The sequence below is a fragment of the Pinus tabuliformis genome, chromosome 5_1 (assembly GCF_031772625.1).
Source record: "Pinus tabuliformis cultivar Carrire ecotype Pingquan chromosome 5_1, CPIR1, whole genome shotgun sequence".
Taxonomy (NCBI): Eukaryota; Viridiplantae; Streptophyta; class Pinopsida; order Pinales; family Pinaceae; genus Pinus; species Pinus tabuliformis.
Genome location: NC_142305.1, coordinates 219,371,153 through 219,391,069, shown reverse-complemented (window position 1 = coordinate 219,391,069; position 19,917 = coordinate 219,371,153).

The following is a 19,917-nucleotide window of genomic DNA, read 5'->3' as shown; positions in this document are numbered from 1 at the left end:
TGAGCTCCTCCTTCACATCAATTCCTGCAACCACAAACAATCAAACAATTACCAAGCACTTGCATCTCATATAATAAAACATATATTCAACATGCAGACCAAGGAACACATGAAATAACTCATTAACACAAGCTATTGAGAAAAATGAACCAGTTTGTATTAATAACGAAACAAAGAAACTCTTACAACCTGGCCTTGGTGTTGTGCAAGTTCCTCCTAGGGTCCATCAAGGGTTTTCCTCTACTTTGACAAAGCTCACCCACTTCCAAGTAGAATCAAGCAAAGACAATCTCTCCTCACAAGGTTCTAAATGGGAGTCCTAATTCCTGCAGCATTTACCCAAAGAAAATGTATAGCTTCAACCTCCCCTCCCTCTGGCTCAATGCCTTTATTTATAGTGCTGTAAAGAGGTTATTCAGGTCCACCATGAATGGGATAATCCCCCTCTTTGGGTGGGATAGCTCCCTTATTGATGGGATAAGTTCCTCCTTAATAGGGATACATGAACCAACTGGAGGCGCATCCATTTCATCAAACCGACCTCTAGAAAGTTCTAGAAGTAACCACAAGTAACTTTTTTAAGATGAAACTTGCGCATTTTGCCTTTTACAGAAGGACGCACCTGTCCCTTAACATACAGAGCGTCCAAGGACACAGCCTTTGTGAACATTGTGAGCGTCCCCGCAGGTAAGGCTTGAGAGAACATGCGTCCCCAGAGATAAACACATTTTTTACAAGACTTTCTCTCTTCTTTGAGTTTGAGATGGATAGCAGAGGCATAAGACTTGCCTAAGAGGGTAGCATGACTGTTGATTGAGCCATACTAACTGTAAATAGTCATGGTGACATTTTTTAGTGTAACAGGGAAAAGCCTCGAGAAGGCCACTTGAGACCTATAGGACCCATCCACACCATCCTACATCCTCTCAAGTCCCAAAACCACTCTCCAATGCCACCTATTCGCTGCCACATTCACAAACAAAAAATTACATGTATGCCAAATCCACATAAAAATCCAAAAAGATGTTTTTGCTTATTTACTTCCAGAAATAGCTTAGTTATATGTTGTTTACTTCCTTGAGTAGGTGATGGAATTCCTTTCATGGTTTTCATAGTGCTTTCTGCAAAAGTAGGATTAATTGGTTAATTAGGGTTTACTAGTTTTGCTTTACATTTCAAATTTTCTCCTTTCTGCAGCTAGAGTAACATTTGTAGAGTAATATTTCTCTCCTTTCATCACATATAGAACTTCTTATGGAATCCATAGAAGTTAGCTTGAGCTCCTAGTGATCTTGCGCCGGCTGATCAAGTGACAACCTGCAGTAAGAACTAGTACTTGTGCATACAGCACCATCGCTTCCAAGTTTGTTACGAACTGCTGGGTTGATAAGAGTAAAGTAGGAAGCCCAGGAGTTGCAGCATTATTGCTGCAATACTGGTGCTCACCACCCCCATCATTGATATTTGAAAATTTATGATACTAATGTCAATAAGGACCTTTGAAATGAGAAAAAATCCATCCTTTTTGGAATTAATTTATATCTTGTCTTGCTATTTGTCCACGTGGATAAATGATTGGATGGAAGATTGTCACATATGCCAATATCTTTTATCAGATATCTAAATAAATCCATAAGTGGATTAGTCTTTGTGTAGGGCCCATAGATCTTAGCACCTCCCAATGAGAAATTCAAATCCCCACCCAAAATTACTCTTCCCACGTCCAAATGTGGGACCCTAGAGAAATATGACTAGAAAACCCAACGATTTACAAAGGAGCAATATAAATTGAGGCAAATGAAGGACTTGTCCATATCCTTGAATAAATTCCAATTGTGAGCCATGATTTCAAGGACCATTTTGAGATTAATGGAGTCCATCATGTCCAATCCAAATACAATGCCCCTTAATAGTCCAGTCACATCCAGAGTTATAAATTCTGAATGGATAAGGATCAATTTAAGAGAAGAGATGGATTTTTATCCTTTCATCATAGATTCCTGTAGGAATAGGATGTGAGGGGAATGTACATCCACAAATCATTTGATAGAAAAAAAAATTGATGGGTTGACTAGCCCCTTATAATTCAATGAAGCTAGCTTCATTTAGGGGTAGGATCAAGGCCTTATTCTCTAAGGGATTAGTTATGGACTCTTATTTTCCATATTTTATTTTGAAATGAACCAAGTTATGAGCAATGAATAAAGATTATTTTTAGCCTCTGTTTGAGGATTTACTAGCCCCTTCAAGAGAAGAGCCCAAACCTCCTCCTAGATTATGTAGGAGGAATTCTAAGGAGTCAGAAGAAAGGGAAGATGGGAATGGGTCAAAGAGAATAAATTTTAACTAGAGGAGTGAGTAGGTGAAACAAGAATGGGAGCCAAACTAGAGGGCGAGACGAGGGAAACATATGTAATAGGAATATAAGAGGGGATGAATGGAGGAGTTTAGGAGGAGGAGAACATGGAAGAGGATACGGGGAGATCAAGATTTGAGAGATTTGTCATGGAGACATCACTTATAAAAGGATAATATGTATGCAAATCATGAAATGGTTTTGAAAATAGATCATATTCAAAAGATAAAGGGGCTTGTTAAACTAATGTCATACCTTTGGAGGGTTGGCCCTCCTTGGAGGATAAGTAATGAGGGTCAAGGTTTATTATAAAATTTAGAAGAGGAATGGTATGTCCATATAATATCTCTAGCAAGAACGAATCCTTGTAAATTTGTGTTGTTCATGGTGGCCTTTCTTGTACAGGAGGATATTTACAAAATTTTAGAGGTCGAGGAGGAGGGGATACTATATACAGTGCATCCTTCTTGATCCATCTCTTTCTTGATTCCCCAATGGAGTAGTCCTTGATCAAATGACCATGCGTATGGAATCATTCACACTTTTAAGGTACCCCTTCATAGTCTAGACTCTACTGGTGCTTTAAATACCTTGAACTAATTGAAATTTAGGTTGATAGCCCTTTAGTGAGGTTCAACCTCGGCAAATTTTGAGCCATGCACATGTAGTATATTTACTGGAAGGAATATTCTACTTCATAAAATAATAATAGAGTGTTTGTGATTTCCTTAACAGCTTAGGAATAGAAGGTTGAGGGGAGCCCTAGAAGTTGTACCCAAATGGGCATCAATGCATGTTTCTTTGATCTAGCATCAAAGTCTATTGTTTAGGGTTGAAGATATAATGATTGAGAGCCCAAAAGACACTTACTGTTCAACATGTTTTATGCATTCTCTTCTACCTTTTTCAACCAACCCATCCACCATTTATCCAATATTAGATATTTTGGCACATATCTAAGAGAAGGTTAACAATTTTGTTTTTTCCACCTCTAGAGGACTGGCATTGAAAATTTTCTAGTAGAAAATCGACTTATGAATGTATCCTTCTCCATTGTGTAAATATCATTCAGTTACATGTCCTTAACAAGTACCAGTGAAGAATCCTTATCCTTTCTTCTAATGAATTTCCTCTTCTGTTTTGTTGGTTCATTGATAGGTGGAGGTGAGAAAAACGAGATACTATGGTTTTTACTACCTCCACTAAGTATCTCTGAGGTAAGTGATGGTTGATTTTAATTACCTTTCCAATTGCTTATATAGGCTACCAAAAAATATTCATTTAATTGTCGACCCAAGGTTCTTAAGGGAACTTGCAAACTATCATGCAACGTATATGTTAATAAAATCATGTATGTGTCTTGCAGTAACTAAAATGGTTCTCATAGCTCAAGATATAAGGATGCTTTTACAAATCACCAAGTAATCTAAATCACACCAATCCAATCCACACTAGAAGGAATGTAAAGTAAACTATCTAATCTATCTTGCAAGAAAGTAAATTACAGGAAAGTAAATCATAGCTACAGGAAAAGAAATTCAAACCAACATCTAAAGGTGAATTTATTAAGTGTTAAGAATGACCTTGATTTCTATAACTGATATGCATTCAGTAAATTATAAGAAAGTAAATCACACTTACAAGAAAATTAAACTATACCACCATCTAAAGCTGGCTTACTCAAGTGTTAAAAATGACCTTGATTGCTAAAACTAATATGCAATTGCACATGCAATGGAAATGCATTTAGTTAAAAATAATTAACTCATACTTGATTGCATAAATTGAAACCATGAACCAAATGCATAAAATAACTAATCGAAACTATTCAACAAAACAAAATTCTTTAGGTTTTAAAAAAAGAAAATGATAAAGTTACAACAATGTTGTAGCAACAACCCTAACTCACACGATGTTGTAATTCCTTAGTAAAATTAATTAGTGAGTGAATGAAGATAATATTAACACCTAAGTTGCAACAATACACTTACAATCTATAATTTTTGCAATGGAATTTATCAGAGTTGCAACATTATGAAAAACATAGCACATACACAAATGAATAGAAACAAAAATTATAATTACAACTATGTTATGGATACAGACAATACCTGGCTAAGGAGGGTACCCTACCTCCTTCTACAAGGAACTAGTTAGAAAAGAAATAAAATGTGAGTGATCAACACACCATTACTCAAACTAGAGAAATTGAATTAAAGAACTAGAATCCTCAGTTCTAATTAAAAATTACCAGATTCAACCTTACAGGTTTCTCTCCTCTATCAAGGAGAGTAGGGGTTTTTCATACAAAATATATTATATCTAAAATAAACCAAACAGGCAGATGGAAAACCATTAAAATCATTTTTTTCATCATGTTACATCAATTTCTTCATATAACGGTAAAAACATGAATCAATTGACTCAATTTAGTTGTATGATAGGTGATGGATGAGTTAGATCCTTTTCTTAGTCATCCACTTGTTCTATCATTTCTTGTGTTAGAATTAGTCAGTAAAATTGTCTGATTGGTCCAAAACTAATAGTTGAATGGTTAATATCATGTTGGCACAATGGGTGTGGAGTTATAACACTATTTCCAGAGTTGTAGAAATGTTTCCAGAGTTGCAACAATGAGAAAAATAGGGCATTATATCAATCACACTAGGAGAAGGGGAATCACAAGTTCTAGAAAAAATGTCAAGGATACTATTAGTTGCATGAATAAAAATCAACACCATTGGAGTTTTAGCAATGAAAATCACAACACCATAATCATAAAAATAGTGAGGAGTTGCAAAAATGGTGGAGAGGTTAAGAAATTGTGAAGAGTTGTAGTAACAATGGATATTTGTAGAAATTGTGGTCACATATCAAAATTACAACCACTGAACCTTGCCAGAGTAGAGAGAGATGGAACACCATAGGGAGTTGCAACACATACAAGGAGTTGTAACTATTGTTGAGACGATGCGTTAAGTAGTATTTGTGAAATCCTTGAATCCTATATGCCACTATTAATATAGAAAGGAAAAAAATTTCCAACAAATGCATACAAATGAGCATTAAAATGGAAAATAGAAGGACATTCATACCTTGACCAAAAGTGTATCAATATATATGAAAAGGTGATAAGAAAAGGATGAAAAATGGGAAAATGGTGGTGTCGTAGCGGCTACAACCACCCTCCAAAATTTTTCCTTAGCTTCATTTTGGACCCTCCCTACTAACCATCCTAGCAGCATGTCTTGCACAGCCAAGTACATAGGCTTCATTGGTTTTTAGCAGCTTGTCAGCCTATGCATGATAGTTTGTTTCACCCCCCTCACAGGCTACCTTTCCAAACTTGGACCAATTGCTGTTTGAAAATCTCCCTCATAAAATTGTGCAATTCTGGAGGGGAAACAACTTTCCCTCCAGAAATTGCGCATATTTGTTGGGCAACCAGTTGGCCCAGAAATTGCGCAATCCGGTCAAACAACCTTCCTCAAGAAAATTACGTAATCTAACCCAACAGTGCAGCTCAGCCTAGAAATTGTGCATTTTTGGGTAGTAGTCATCTGCTCCTCCCATAAATTGTGCAATCCCTCTGGATAGCTATCCCAGCTCCTCCCAGAAATTGTGCAAAATCCCTCTCAGTCAAGCAGGATGTTGCATGTGCCTTTAGGTTGACCGATTCCACCTAGGACCCAAAAAAATTGACTTGCATGCATAGGCTAATTTTTCCCGAAATAGAAAAAAGCTACATGTAAAAAGCATCCCTAAATTTTAGGGATCAAGTTTTAGTAGCTGGAGGTTACATGCAAAGATCGTTTTAGAAACTTTCCTCCAAGTGTCGCTTTTTCCTAGATTTGTGGCATGCACATCATGAGCCTCAAAATTATTTATTTGACGCTTCAAATCTCATTCTTCACATCGATCTTGGAGCTCTAACATCCCACAAAACATCCAAGATTCTTCGACACATCCATCTCAGCTATTTCCGAGTAGGTACGCTTTACTTGTCTTTTGTAGCATTTCTGTCGCTTTTTGTGTTTTGGCTTGTGTGAGTGGTTTCTGCTTGATTTCTATGAACTATTTTTGTTTTCTTCATGCATGTTAGCCTATACAAGCACCATTTCAGTTTTTGTTTGCAACTCATTATTGTCACATTCATAACACTGTTTTGCACAAATGATTGTCGATTCAGCAACTCGTTTCACACACATGTATGTTGTTCCATTTTTTGGATATTGCATTCGTTGTTTTCATGGATGATCATTCACTCCTCCTTACACTCAATATCACCATGCATTCACATCTTCATATGCTTTCAATTTCTCGTCGGCGGGTCTGGGTAACCTTAGACCAGACTCTGCCTTGCCCGGACAAAATTGAGCAATTATGAGAGGGAAGGCTATGCCTTCCTCCCAAAAAATGCACAAATCTGGCTACCCAGTGCCCCCCAGTATTGGTTTGTGCAATTCTAAGAGGTAGTGTCTACTAGCCTAGAAAATTGTGCAATGCAGTCCCTGGGCCTGCATCACTTGCCAACTGAAAGTGCGCATTGTACAATCTCAACATCAAGTAAGCCAGATTGGATTGCGCATTACACAATTCCAGCAATCAACCAGCCTCCCGGCAGTCTGGGCTACCTTTTGTGTAGTTCCGGAAGTCAATCTACTGACCTCCCAGTGAAAATTGTGTAATTCTTGCCAGTAGTTCCTCGAGAATATTTCACGTTAGTCCTCAATTTTTCTTTGGTTTTAACTGACAGATTTCTTGCCATACATGTTGCCATGTATCCATATATAGAAGGTGCTCTTCCATCTCTCAGAAGTTTAGGATCAATTGCCTCCAAGAGATTAGGGTCAAATGACACCAACGGAAGCGCAACTGGGGCAGCAGTTGAGCGAGTGTCTATGAGTTTGCTGATATATGAAGACACCAAGTTGATCGTAGAAAAAGACATCAATTTGAAATGGCAAGAGGTCAATGATGCATTCTCAGGCACATTTGGGGAAGATCTTGAAGACCACAAAGTCTATGTGAACATTCACAATTCTAGCTTGTACTGGATTGGATGCAAATACCTCACGTTCCCATGCGCGAACATGATACATTAGATTGTCTCGCACACTGATCACAAGATGATGCTATTGAGCAGTATCAATGGGATATATATTTCTACCTTCAGGGAACATGATTATCAATGGATATACCGCTTTCCAAAGCTAATGAACACCATGGAGAAACCCTTCAACATACCCAGCAGCAATACCAACTCTAGGGATATCTTGAAGAACTAGGTAAAGGAGCCAACCAAATTCAGGATGACACCCAACCAAATTTACAAGACGAAGATACTTCAGAAGGAATATCAGTACTTGGTCATATTTTCATGTCTCTTATATGGCCAAGAGAGCACATAGACCTTCCCACATATTTGGGTGATCGTGTTGGACCAACTGGCCAGTGAAGGGAAAGCATGCAACTGGTGTGACATGTTGGCTCACAGGCTGAAGGAATAGGTATTAGGAGCTTGGCATCCACCCAAAGGTCAGCAAGAAGAAATCTACATGTCCGCTTACATCTTGGATGCAATCTGTGCCCGTCAAGATTTCTCGACTTGAAGTGGTCATGGACATTAGCAGAAACCTTTGTGAACACTTATTGTAAATTGTTTTCTAAATGCAGGTTCGGCAAAGTCATCACACAACTGTCAAATCATTTTGTCACGTTGGTGTACAAGATGATATTTAAGAAGGATCCACCTTGCATTTCAAAGGCAAAAATGGCGGCACTGATCGAAATAGCGGATTGGTATGCCTCACCTCTTGGCACCTTCATACGAATGTACAACGCGGAGAAGCCTCCGCATGTTTTAAGGAAGTTTTCAATGGAAAAGCTTGTCATGCAAGAAATGTCATACCACATCTCAACAGGACTGTTAGCTAGGCTGCACTAGAAGAAGAATGCACCTTGGCCCATTCTTCCGTTGCGGATCAGGTTGTACGACATACATAATCTCAAGCATGCGGATGTCAAGACAGAAGAGTTCAAGAAATTTACTTTTGACACCTGAAGCTTCAATTCGTATGACCTGCATTGTTTTTTGAAGGATCACTACATGAGAGTACAGTTTTCGTGGATCCATGGGGTGTTTTGTTTGGCTAAGGAATACCCATGGAGATATTGTGAGAGCTTCTCTAGGCCCAATAAACCAGTCAACATCATTGTGGAATGGTTAGCGAATAAACATCGAAGAGAGCACCAAAAGTATAGGTAAACATACCAATGTGCTACAAAGGTAAGAGAAATATTGTTGACAATGCAAAGGCAAAAAAAAACTGCAAGTTCAGAGAAGACCCACTTGTGCAGAAAGAAGATTTAGCAATAGAGGCGAAGAAGCAACAACGCAATAGGAGGACTGCACAAAGGCAGAGAGAAAAACAAAGGATGGAGGAAATAGTGAAGGAGTTGCATGAATTGAAGAAGCAACTCTGGAAGGAACGGGAGCTTCACAGAAAGGAGAAGGAAGCACAACAAGGACAGATACAACAGGGGGTCAACACACACATATCGATGAAAATGTTCCCATACAGGTGGTACACTCATCCGAGTAGTTGGCACAAAGCAGGCAAGGTGAGTCATTGCAGGAGAAAGACTTCACTCAAGAGATTGAACAAGAAATTGAGAAAATGTATACGGAGAAGGAGCAGCCAGAGTTAGAGTAGGACATCGCCCTCATGCATTACCACCAAGAGGTCGACCCACCAACTTCACCGAATTTGAAAATAGAGCAGGTCCCAAGTGACGAAGGAGATACTTGTAGAAATTTTGAATAATTTAACACATATTCAATGGAGATTATCCTGATCATGTACTATTGCGGAAAACATACACAATACATAAGCTCCTCTACGTTGATCATCAATATAGCAGCATCAATAACAATAAAACATCAAGAGCATTCACACATTAACACAGTATGTATCCCGGGGAAAGCATCGCGCTAAAAACCCCAACTATCTGTATATTAATGATTGAGTCATGTAACATTACACAGCATAATACTTCTCACAAGTATCTCCACCTCTGTTACACACAATACAGCTCAGATCTGATCTCCAAATCTCTTCCACTGCTTGCCTGCCTCCACTGCTCAATACCTGCTCAAGAACTGATGAGAATAGCTTCCCAAACTCGTTTTTCACCTGCAAAATAGTCACTCACTCTTTGTGGACGTGAGAAAAGGCTAAAATGTGGGCCAAATACGTGAGCAAACTCATTGGCATACTCAATCCCTTGATTGTGCAAGATCTGATGCACAACTATAGTCACAACTGATAGCAATCTGATTCTCTACCACCTGTCCTTGTTGAACTGAACATGCACTGACATGCAACTGAGTTAACTGATGTATTCATTAGTTGTATTATGAGTTAATAATTAGTTTAACAACTCATCATTAGTCTATCTGCAGTTAGACTAACTACAACTAGTTTAACTAAGTCAAACTGAACACAAATCCATCAACTCCACAATCAACTCCACCAAACTCAACTGATTGAGTTCTAACTGAAGTCATGCATGCAACAACTCAACTGACTCATAAGAAAAGCGTATTTCCTTCTGACAGCTGCATGTGCCACTTCTGTAGCTCAAACTGAAGTGCTCCAAGAGAATAAGATTAAGTTTATAGTCCAAATATTATTGTGAGATAATAATATTTGACTTTTCTATTTTTGACAGCCAGTCTAAAAATAGACTTTGATCACTCACACTGTGATCACTCACACTTTCATCAAAAATAGAAGTCCATCTATTTTTCCCAACTTGATCAATCATCCATAAACATAGACATGATCCATATGTCTAAAAATAGACATAGTCTAAAAATAGACTTGCGCCAAAAATAGCCTGCGGGCCCACTTAGTGAAGGCGACTCTTTTCACTAAGCTCCATCATCTTGTTGCAATCTCAACACTCCCTCTCGACAAGATATGGATTATCAGCAACCCCTATCCTGCCTCGGTGGTACTCGAATTTGCTCCTGGTGAGAGCCTTCGTCAGAATATCAGCATCCTGATCCTCCGTTGGAATGTACGAAAGTAACATGATCCTCCGCTGCACACAATCTCTGATATGATGGTACCTGATGTCAATATGTTTAGATCTATCATGAAATACAGGATTAGCCGAGAGTTTAATGCAACTCTGGTTATCACAGTAAATCACAGTAGGATCCAAATGAGAACCGAACAAACCAACCAGGATCTTCCTCATCCATATAGCCTCGCATGCAGCCAAACTTGCTGCCATATACTCGGCCTCCGCTGAACTAAGTGCCACAGATCTCTGCTTCCTGCTGTACCAAGAAACTGTTGTCGATCCGATACTGAAGACCCCTCCTGATGTGCTCTTTCTGTCTGTTGGGCTCCCTGCCCAATCTGCATCCGTGAAGCCACATAGCTTCACCTCATCCTCCTGTCTGTACCACAAACCATATCCCGATGTGCCTCTCAAGTAGCGCAATACATGCTTTCCCGCCTTCCAGAAGAGCTTGGTAGGCTTAACCATAGCTTGTGAAAGCTGGTTAACTGCATAGCATATATCAAGTCGTGTATTGACCAAATACATCAGCGACCCCACCAACTGTCGATAAACAGTGGCATCCACTTCTTCTCCCGAAGTGGCATCCTCCTTCCTCCAACCTCCAGGAAGAGGAGTATCAACAGGCTTGCAGCCATGCATGTTGAACTTCTCCAGTATCTCCCGAGCATACTTGCCCTGAGAAACAAACAGTCCACCACTGCGCTGCCATATTTCCAATCCTAGGAAATAGTGAAGGAGGCCCAAATCCTTCATCTCAAACTCTGTAGCAAGATCCTTCTTGCATGACAGTATCAACAGCTCATCACCTGTTAGAATCAAATCATCAACATACAGTACAATGATAAGCAACTTACCCTCCACCACAATCTGGTATAGGTTCGGATCCGCCTCGCTCTTGGAGAATCCAAGTCCTGTGAAATAGCTGTCTATCCGTGTGTACCAAGCACGTGGTGCTTGCTTCAACCCATACAGCGCTCTCTTGAGCCTGCACACATGCGACTCGCTGCTGAAGACTTCAAAGCCTTCGGGTTGCTCAATGTACACCTCCTCCTCAATGACTCCGTTGAGGAACGTAGTCTTCACATCCATCTGATGAATGTGCCATCCCATCTGCGCTGAGAGAGCAAGAATCGTCCGTATGGAAGAATACCTTGCGACAGGTGCAAAGGTCTCCTCATAATCGATCCCCTCAATCTGTGAAAAGCCTCGGGCAACAAATCTTGCCTTGTACTTCTCCACACTCCCGTCAGCTGCCTGCTTAACTTTGTAGATCCATCTCGAACCTACCACTGATTTCCCTTCCGGTCTAGGAACAATCTCCCATGCACTATTTCTGATAATAGAATCATACTCTTCCACCATGGCGTCTACCCATGCGGGATCCTCCACAGCTTCCTCGAAAGAGGATGGCTCAGTCACAACAAACTTGCTCATAAGAGCCATGTATCCAGTGTACCGATCAGGTGACTGTCTCTGCCTGCGTTGGGCTGTAGGTGGTCCTACAACTTTCTCTGCATCTTGAGCCCGTCGCTCAGCTTCTGTCAAGCGCTTTCGCCCTCTGATGGTTGGCGCTGCATGAGTGGTCTCTTCCACTCCATGAACCTCGTCCTGTGGCTGATCCACGTCCTGAAGCTCATCCTTAGGAACTAATAGCTCCTCATCTGCATGCAAGTGTAGCTCCCTCTCAAGCGAACACTTCATGGCTTTCTCCTCCTGAAATTTTATATCCCGTCGCACAACAGTTTTACCACTATCTGGAAAATACACACGATAGTTGTGGGGCGTATCAGTGTACCCCACAAATATCCCAACCTCTGCAGTCGGTTCCAACTTCTTTCTGGCATCCTTCGTCACATGCATGTAAACGTTAGCACCAAAAATCCTCAAATGAGAAAGATCAGGCTTCTTACCAGAATAAGCCTCCTCGGGTGTACTCATGCCAAGTATCCTATGAGGACAACGGTTCTGCACATAAACTGTTGTATTGCATGCTTCCGCCCACAAGTGAAGGGGTAGGCCCTGATCATGCAACATTGCCCGTGCAGCACCCACAATCGTTCTGTTCTTCCGCTCAGCTACCCCATTCTGTTGTGGGTTATGGGGAGCTATGAGCTCTCTACGAATCCCTTCTGCCTTGCAGAAATCCTTGAACTCGTCCGAGATGTATTCACCACCATTATCACTCCTAAGAGCCTTCACCTTCTTCCCCGACTCCTTCTCGACCAGTGCTTTGAATTCACAGAACTTTGAATATGTCTCGCTCTTCTTCTGCATGAAGAAGATCCAGCACTTACGAGAGAAATCATCAACAAAAATCACATAATACCTGTGTTTTGTTGTCGAAGCAACTGAGAAAGGTCCACACACGTCTGTGTGAATTCTCTCAAGGATCTTCGTGGCGCGACTATCCTTCTCGTGAAAGGTGGCTTTCACAAACTTCCCCAAAGTACACCCCTTGCACTGATCTGACTGCGCAAGTGTGCCTTTAGGAAGCCCTGTAGTGATCTGCTGCAGTATCTTCAAGGCTCCATGGTGAAGGTGACCCAATCTCCTGTGCCACAACTCGCCATCATCCCGGCTCACCAATCCTTCTGCCTTGCCTGCCATTGCTGCGCATCCATCTACATGCAACTGATAAAGGTTCCTCACTCGAACCCCTATCTTCCGGGTCTCACCAGTTGTCTTGCTGCGCAGGAAGGCCTTTCCCTCGCTGAAAACAACATCATACCCCTTGTCTTCTAACATCGCCACTGAGATGAGATTCTTCTTCAATCCTGGAACATGCATGACTTCCTTCAATACAAAGGGTTTACCAGACTCCCTCTCAAAGGAAATGGTACCGATACCGGTCGCACTGTATCTACCATCATCGCCCATCTCGATGTGCACTCCAAGATCTTTGTCCTCCAGATTAGAGAACAAATCTCTATCTCCCGTCATGTGAAAAGACGCACCACTGTCCAGAAACCACACTGATCCCATCACACTTGAAACCAAGCATGCGATCAATGAAAAATCAAGCTCAAACTGAGAAGCTAAAGCCTCTCCCCCTGCAGATCCAGCAGCTTGCTTGTTCTTCTTCTTCTGCGGACAATTTGTGGCATAGTGTCCATGCTGGTGACAGTGAAAATACTTCACCTTGGACATATCCTGCTTCTTGCCTTTCGCACCAGACTGAGAAGCTTTCTTGCTCTTCCCTTTCTTTGATTTGATAGCCAAAGCACAATTCTCTTCATCAGCTCCCTTTGACGAAGATCCGTCCCTGGTACTTCGCCTGATCTCCTCCTACACAAGATCTGACCATAGTCTTTCCCATCCTGGCAACTTCTCCCGACCATTGACAGAGTCCTGATAGGAATGCCAACTCTTCGGAAGACCAAGGAGAGCCAAGCTCACCAAGTTCTCATCATCGACAGTAACCCCCACACTTCCCAGCTCATCTCGACACTGAGTGAACTTCGTGAGATACTTGGGAATACTGTCTCCCTTCTCGCATTTGATGTTTCTGAGTTTATCTTTGAGCGCCAGCTTCCTCTGATCGCTCTTGCTTTGGAATAATTATGTTAATGATTTCCACATCAAATATGGAGTAGCCTTTCCATGGAGGCTGGACACAATGTGATCCTTCACGCCCTCCAACAGAATTCTTCGACATTTTGCGATCTTCTTTTGCCAAGCATCAGCTTGAGTAGCATCAGTAGGCTTTGGGATATCCGTATCTATGAATTCCTTCAGCCCGTTATCATCCAATACTGCCTCCATCCTGTCCTTCCATGCAATATAGTTTGAGCTGCCCTCAAGAGCATACTCCAATCCCATTCCGTTGAAAGACATTGCTGCGTTGTCACCAAGAAAACACTGCTGCAAATTCGAATTCCACCAGCAACCAACTCAACTGCTTCCGATCAACCCTCGCTTGATATCCTGTAAAAATCTCTTCTACAAATCAAGATGCTCCGATACCATGTAGAATTTTTTTTTTTACAATTATCTAGCTCCGATACCATGTAGAAATTTTTTCTACAATTATCTAGCTCTGATACCATGTATAAATTTTGAATAATTTAACACATATTCAATGGAGATTATCCTGATCATGTACTATTGCGGAAAACATACACAATACATAAGCTCCTCTACGTTGATCATCAATATAGCAGCATCAATAACAATAAAACATCAAGAGCATTCACACATTAACACAATATGTATCCCGGGGAAAGCATCGCGCTAAAAACCCCAACTATCTGTATATTAATGATTGAGTCATGTAACATTACACAGCATAATACTTCTCACAAGTATCTCCACCTCTGTTACACACAATACAGCTCATATCTGATCTCCAAATCTCTTCCACTGCTTGCCTGCCTCCACTGCTCAATACCTGCTCAAGAATTGATGAGAATAGCTTCCCAAACTCGTTTTTCACCTGCAAAATAGTCACTCACTCTTTGTGGACGTGAGCAAAGGCTAAAATGTGGGCCAAATACGTGAGCAAACTCATTGGCATACTCAATCCCTTGATTGTGCAAGATCTGATGCACAACTATAGTCACAACTGATAGCAATCTGATTCTCTACCACCTGTCCCTGTTGAACTGAACATGCACTGACATGCAACTGAGTTAACTGATGTATTCATTAGTTGTATTATGAGTTAATAATTAGTTTAACAACTCATCATTAGTCTATCTGCAGTTAGACTAACTACAACTAGTTTAACTAAGTCAAACTGAACACAACTCCATCAACTCCACAATCAACTCCACCAAACTCAACTGATTGAGTTCTAACTGAAGTCATGCATGCAACAACTCAACTGACTCATAAGAAAAGCGTATTTCCTTCTGACAGCTGCATGTGCCACTTTTGTAGCTCAAACTGAAGTGCTCCAAGAGAATAAGATTAAGTTTATAGTCCAAATATTATTGTGAGATAATAATATTTGACTTTTCTATTTTTGACAGCCAGTCTAAAAATAGACTTTGATCACTCACACTGTGATCACTCACACTTTCATCAAAAATAGAAGTCCATCTATTTTTCCCAACTTGATCAATCATCCATAAACATAGACATGATCCATATGTCTAAAAATAGACATAGTCTAAAAATAGACTTGCGCCAAAAATAGCCTGCGGGCCCACTTAGTGAAGGCGACTCTTTTCACTAAGCTCCATCATCTTGTTGCAATCTCGATGAAAATGTTCCCATACAGGTGGTACACTCATCCGAGTAGTTGGCACAAAGCAGGCAAGGTGAGTCATTGCAGGAGAAAGACTTCACTCAAGAGATTGAACAAGAAATTGAGAAAATGTATACGGAGAAGGAGCAGCCAGAGTTAGAGTAGGACATCGCCCTCATGCATTACCATCAAGAGGTCGACCCACCAACTTCACCGAATCTGAAAATAGAGCAGGTCCCAAGTGACGAAGGAGATACTAAGATCCTTGGAGACAATCTGAAAGAAGAGATGCACAACATATCATTCGACGAGTCACAACATATAGTTGTGCAATCATGCAAAGTGTCTACTCTAGATGACAACACATCTCCTACACAGTTTGAGGAATGTGTGATCATATATAACGTGCGCAAGCATCCAATAGCATTGGCCGATGCTACTAGTGCATATGCAGAAGCCACTAGCTCAAGTGTTCGCTTCTTGATAGCAGAGAATGAGCAAATGGCTAAGGAGTTACAGACAACCAAGCAGGAAGGAGAACTGGTTACATCATCTGCCCGAGCAGAGTTGAAGAAGGCGATACTGGATGAAGTATCGTCTCTTGAGATAGTCATGCGAGCGTTGTATTCTAGATTTGGTACCATGCATAAGGCATTTATCCATCTCAATGATTGGTAGCAGCGACATGCTAGGAGAGCATGTATCTTGTCAAACATGCATATTGTTGTTGACCACATTAAATCATGGATAAAGAGATATAAGGGAGCCCTGTTACACTTTCCCAAGATGATGAAGCCCAAAGTGGTTGAGTTGAAGGCACATATCCAGAGTCAGATCCAAAACTATGAAGAACTCCCGCAGCTCATCATTAATTTGTAGGATTCCAATATATGGGTGTTCAGAAGCATGGATGTTGTTGTGTGCACACATGCGATCCCATCTATTGGGATACTCATCGAGGCAAAGACAAAGGCACAAGTCCAACTGGAGCTAGACTCATACTTTGACAAGTTGATGTGCATTTCCACCAGTGCAGACTTGGTGATCAATGTAGACACTATGAATCAATATATTATTGGTCTAGATGCACTCAAGATAATGATTTGCATGTTATCAGATGAGTTGGATAGAGGAGCCAAAGCAGTTTACCAAGATGCACAGAGGCAAGAGTTCGTTTCCATAAAGATGTCACCACAGAGTACACGGACACCATCAAGGACTACCAAGCTTGGCATTAGTTCGCCACCATTAACCATCATGAGGATGTCGAAGAGTTGGTCTTCCCATAGTTATCCGAGTCATAGTGATGTCTTGTATGGCCTACTCAAGTATATTTTGTCTCACATGGGTACATGTGAAGATTGTATATAGCATATTGTCAAGTGGAAGTTCAAGTGTCGATAACTGAACGTAACAGTCATAGAGTAGTTGAAGAGTCGTGAGGGTAGATGAATAGTCGAAAGGGGGAATGTCAAGGGTCACCCCACCCTTTACTATATATAGTACCTCATAACTCATTGTAAGGGCTTTTGGTCAACCAAGCTTCCGATAGGAGTATCTTAGAGAAATCTTGGAGAGTATTGTAATGAGCCTTGGCTTTTCCACAGTGCAGAGCTAGTACATCTCTTTGGAGGAGCAGGAGGCATTGACTCTAAAGTTCTGCTATTGGGACTAGTGGTCAGTCATGGTTGTACTGTAGGATTGGAACTTTCACTTCTTGATATAATAGTGCCAACACGTTTCATGCATATGTTGTTATTGTATTTCGGCTATCTTGTTTACTCTAATGATATATGTATTTGTTTTCTTACGCATGCATGTATGGATTCTTTCTGTATAAGTATGTATGAATCTTATTGAGATGTGCTGTTGGTTTAACCATCACTTTGGATTGTTAGCTTACTTTCTTTCCAGTTTGTGATGCATCTTTTCTCGTGTGTTCCCTTCCAAGCCGCATGCTTTCACAGGTTTCCAAGGGGCGCACTCACCCCACTTTTTGTGTGTTAGAACCATTCATGCACCTCCTTGGCTTGTTGTGCATGTCACACCCTTGCTACCAACAGGGACATCTTACTTACCTTTGCGCACAACCACGGTCGAGGCAATACTGTACGACCCACTGCTGGGACTCCTGCACCGAACATTTTGAGGTCTAGTTGGGACTTCTTACCAGGGAGATCCCCCTAACATGTTGGAAATTCCAACACCATCAACATTTCTCGCACTAGAAGGAGGGCTAGATGACAAGTTGTGTCCTCTCATCCTGTTTTGAACCTTTCAATATCTATCATGGATTCTATCACACTCATCCCTTTGCGATGTTTTTCGCATGTCGAACCTCTCAACATCACGAGGGAGCTTTCCAATCTCTTGTCCGAATTCACATATGATGGTGAAGGTGAGGCAACCTGGACTGAGTACTTAGAAGACTTATATGCATTCCTTGATGATGCAGATGAGTTCTATGTAGAAGAGGTCAGCCTGCTGCTTGCATACACACTTCATGAATCCCCACAACAGTGGTGTTGGTGTCTGCCTCTCGGTAGCATGCACTCACTTGAGCAGTTTTGTGATCTCGTTGAATCTACTTTCCATCATTTTGATCCAAAACCTCTTGACAAAAAAATCTTACAACAACGGAAGGCCCTGCATGAATTGCCTATGGAATTTTGGGGTTTCTCCCGTGTGTTGTTGTTTCAAGCTCCGAAAATTCAGATGAACTTCCAGTATCTCATGGAGAGATTTGAGTACTGTCTTACCAAATCTGTTAATCTTAAAAGAAATTTCAAGCCCAAGCCCCACTTAGCATACTTCGGTGATGGATCTACGCAATCATAGATGGGCTCAGTTGCTGTCACAAGTGATTGTCCGCCATCCCCTCTTCAAACAGCTCCATCACTACAGAGTGATGTGGGAGAATAGGAACACACATCTGTTCCACTGTCACATCCTCCCAACACCACTTCTCTCATTTTTCGTGCAAACTTGGTTGTGAATCCCATGAGTTATCACATGTATTTTGTACCACAAATTTGTCTTCATATTCTGATGATCCTATGGATTGCAATGTCTTGTGTTCTTCCATTCCAGATTTTACACCTGTTGTGAAGGAGAATAAAGCCATTGATGGAGTTGGTGTTTCATAGCCAACCTGCGCTATCATTCATGAGGAGTATGACTGGGAGCTTGAGCATCAACCCTTGGCGAAGGATGACTCCCTTTTGTCTCAGCCTCCTCTGTGTTTTCCTGACATCTTTGGTAATTCTACCATCCTTGATTTTGCATGTGTATCTCCATCTACGGATGCACCCATTGTTGATCATTCGCAAAACAAACCAGATGTCTTTCCATCATCCGACAACGAAGAGGACAAATCATTCATTGAAAATCCACTCAATTTTTCATCTACCTTTTCTGGAAACATAGAGGGTGAATTTTTTCGCTTCTCATCTACCCCTGTGTTTGATTCATCAGATCATGAGGATACCAATGAAATTATTGATTTTGATTATCATGGTTGTCGTGATCTATTTACTCCCGTACTCGATCAAGATAATGATTCTATCGCAATTGATTTTTCCAAGTCACCTGTTTATGATGATCTATCTGTCGACGAAGTCGAAACCCCGCAGACTATTGAGGCACTTCAGACTGAGTTCATGGTTATGTTAGGCCCTCACTGTCCTGAGGTTGGTTTCACTTCTGATCAAGAAATTGTTGAAACACCTAAGGCTCCTCATCACCCATCTGTATGCATTGAAGATCAATCTCACAAATATATTGTGCTTCCTCCACTCGAACTACATGATCCCATTGCTCATGCATTGGAGGAATATTGCATAGAAAGCACACGTGCATGACACAAGTTGTCTTTGTTTCTTTCATTTGCTTGCATGTCACAATCAAGAGTATGCACATGCTCAATAACTGCAAGCAATGTCACACAGCACCATGATAAGTCCATGGATTGCATGTCATGCACTTACACTCACTTATGTTTTTTGGATGTGTTTAAACTTGGAGTGTGTTTGTCTTCATTGTTATATCTTTCATGTTTTCTAGTTCGCACAACTATGTTGTTCACGAACCATGCCTTCACCAACATGGGTCGACCAATGCGCTGATCACTGCATTAGAAGTATCACTTCACGTGAGCAGACCCATGCAACACTATCTTAGGAGTAGTGTTTGCTTTTGGTTTGTTTTCTTGCATCCATGTTTTTTTCTTACTTTGCATGTTTGTTTGTTTGCTTGCTTGTTTGCTTACTCTCTTTGC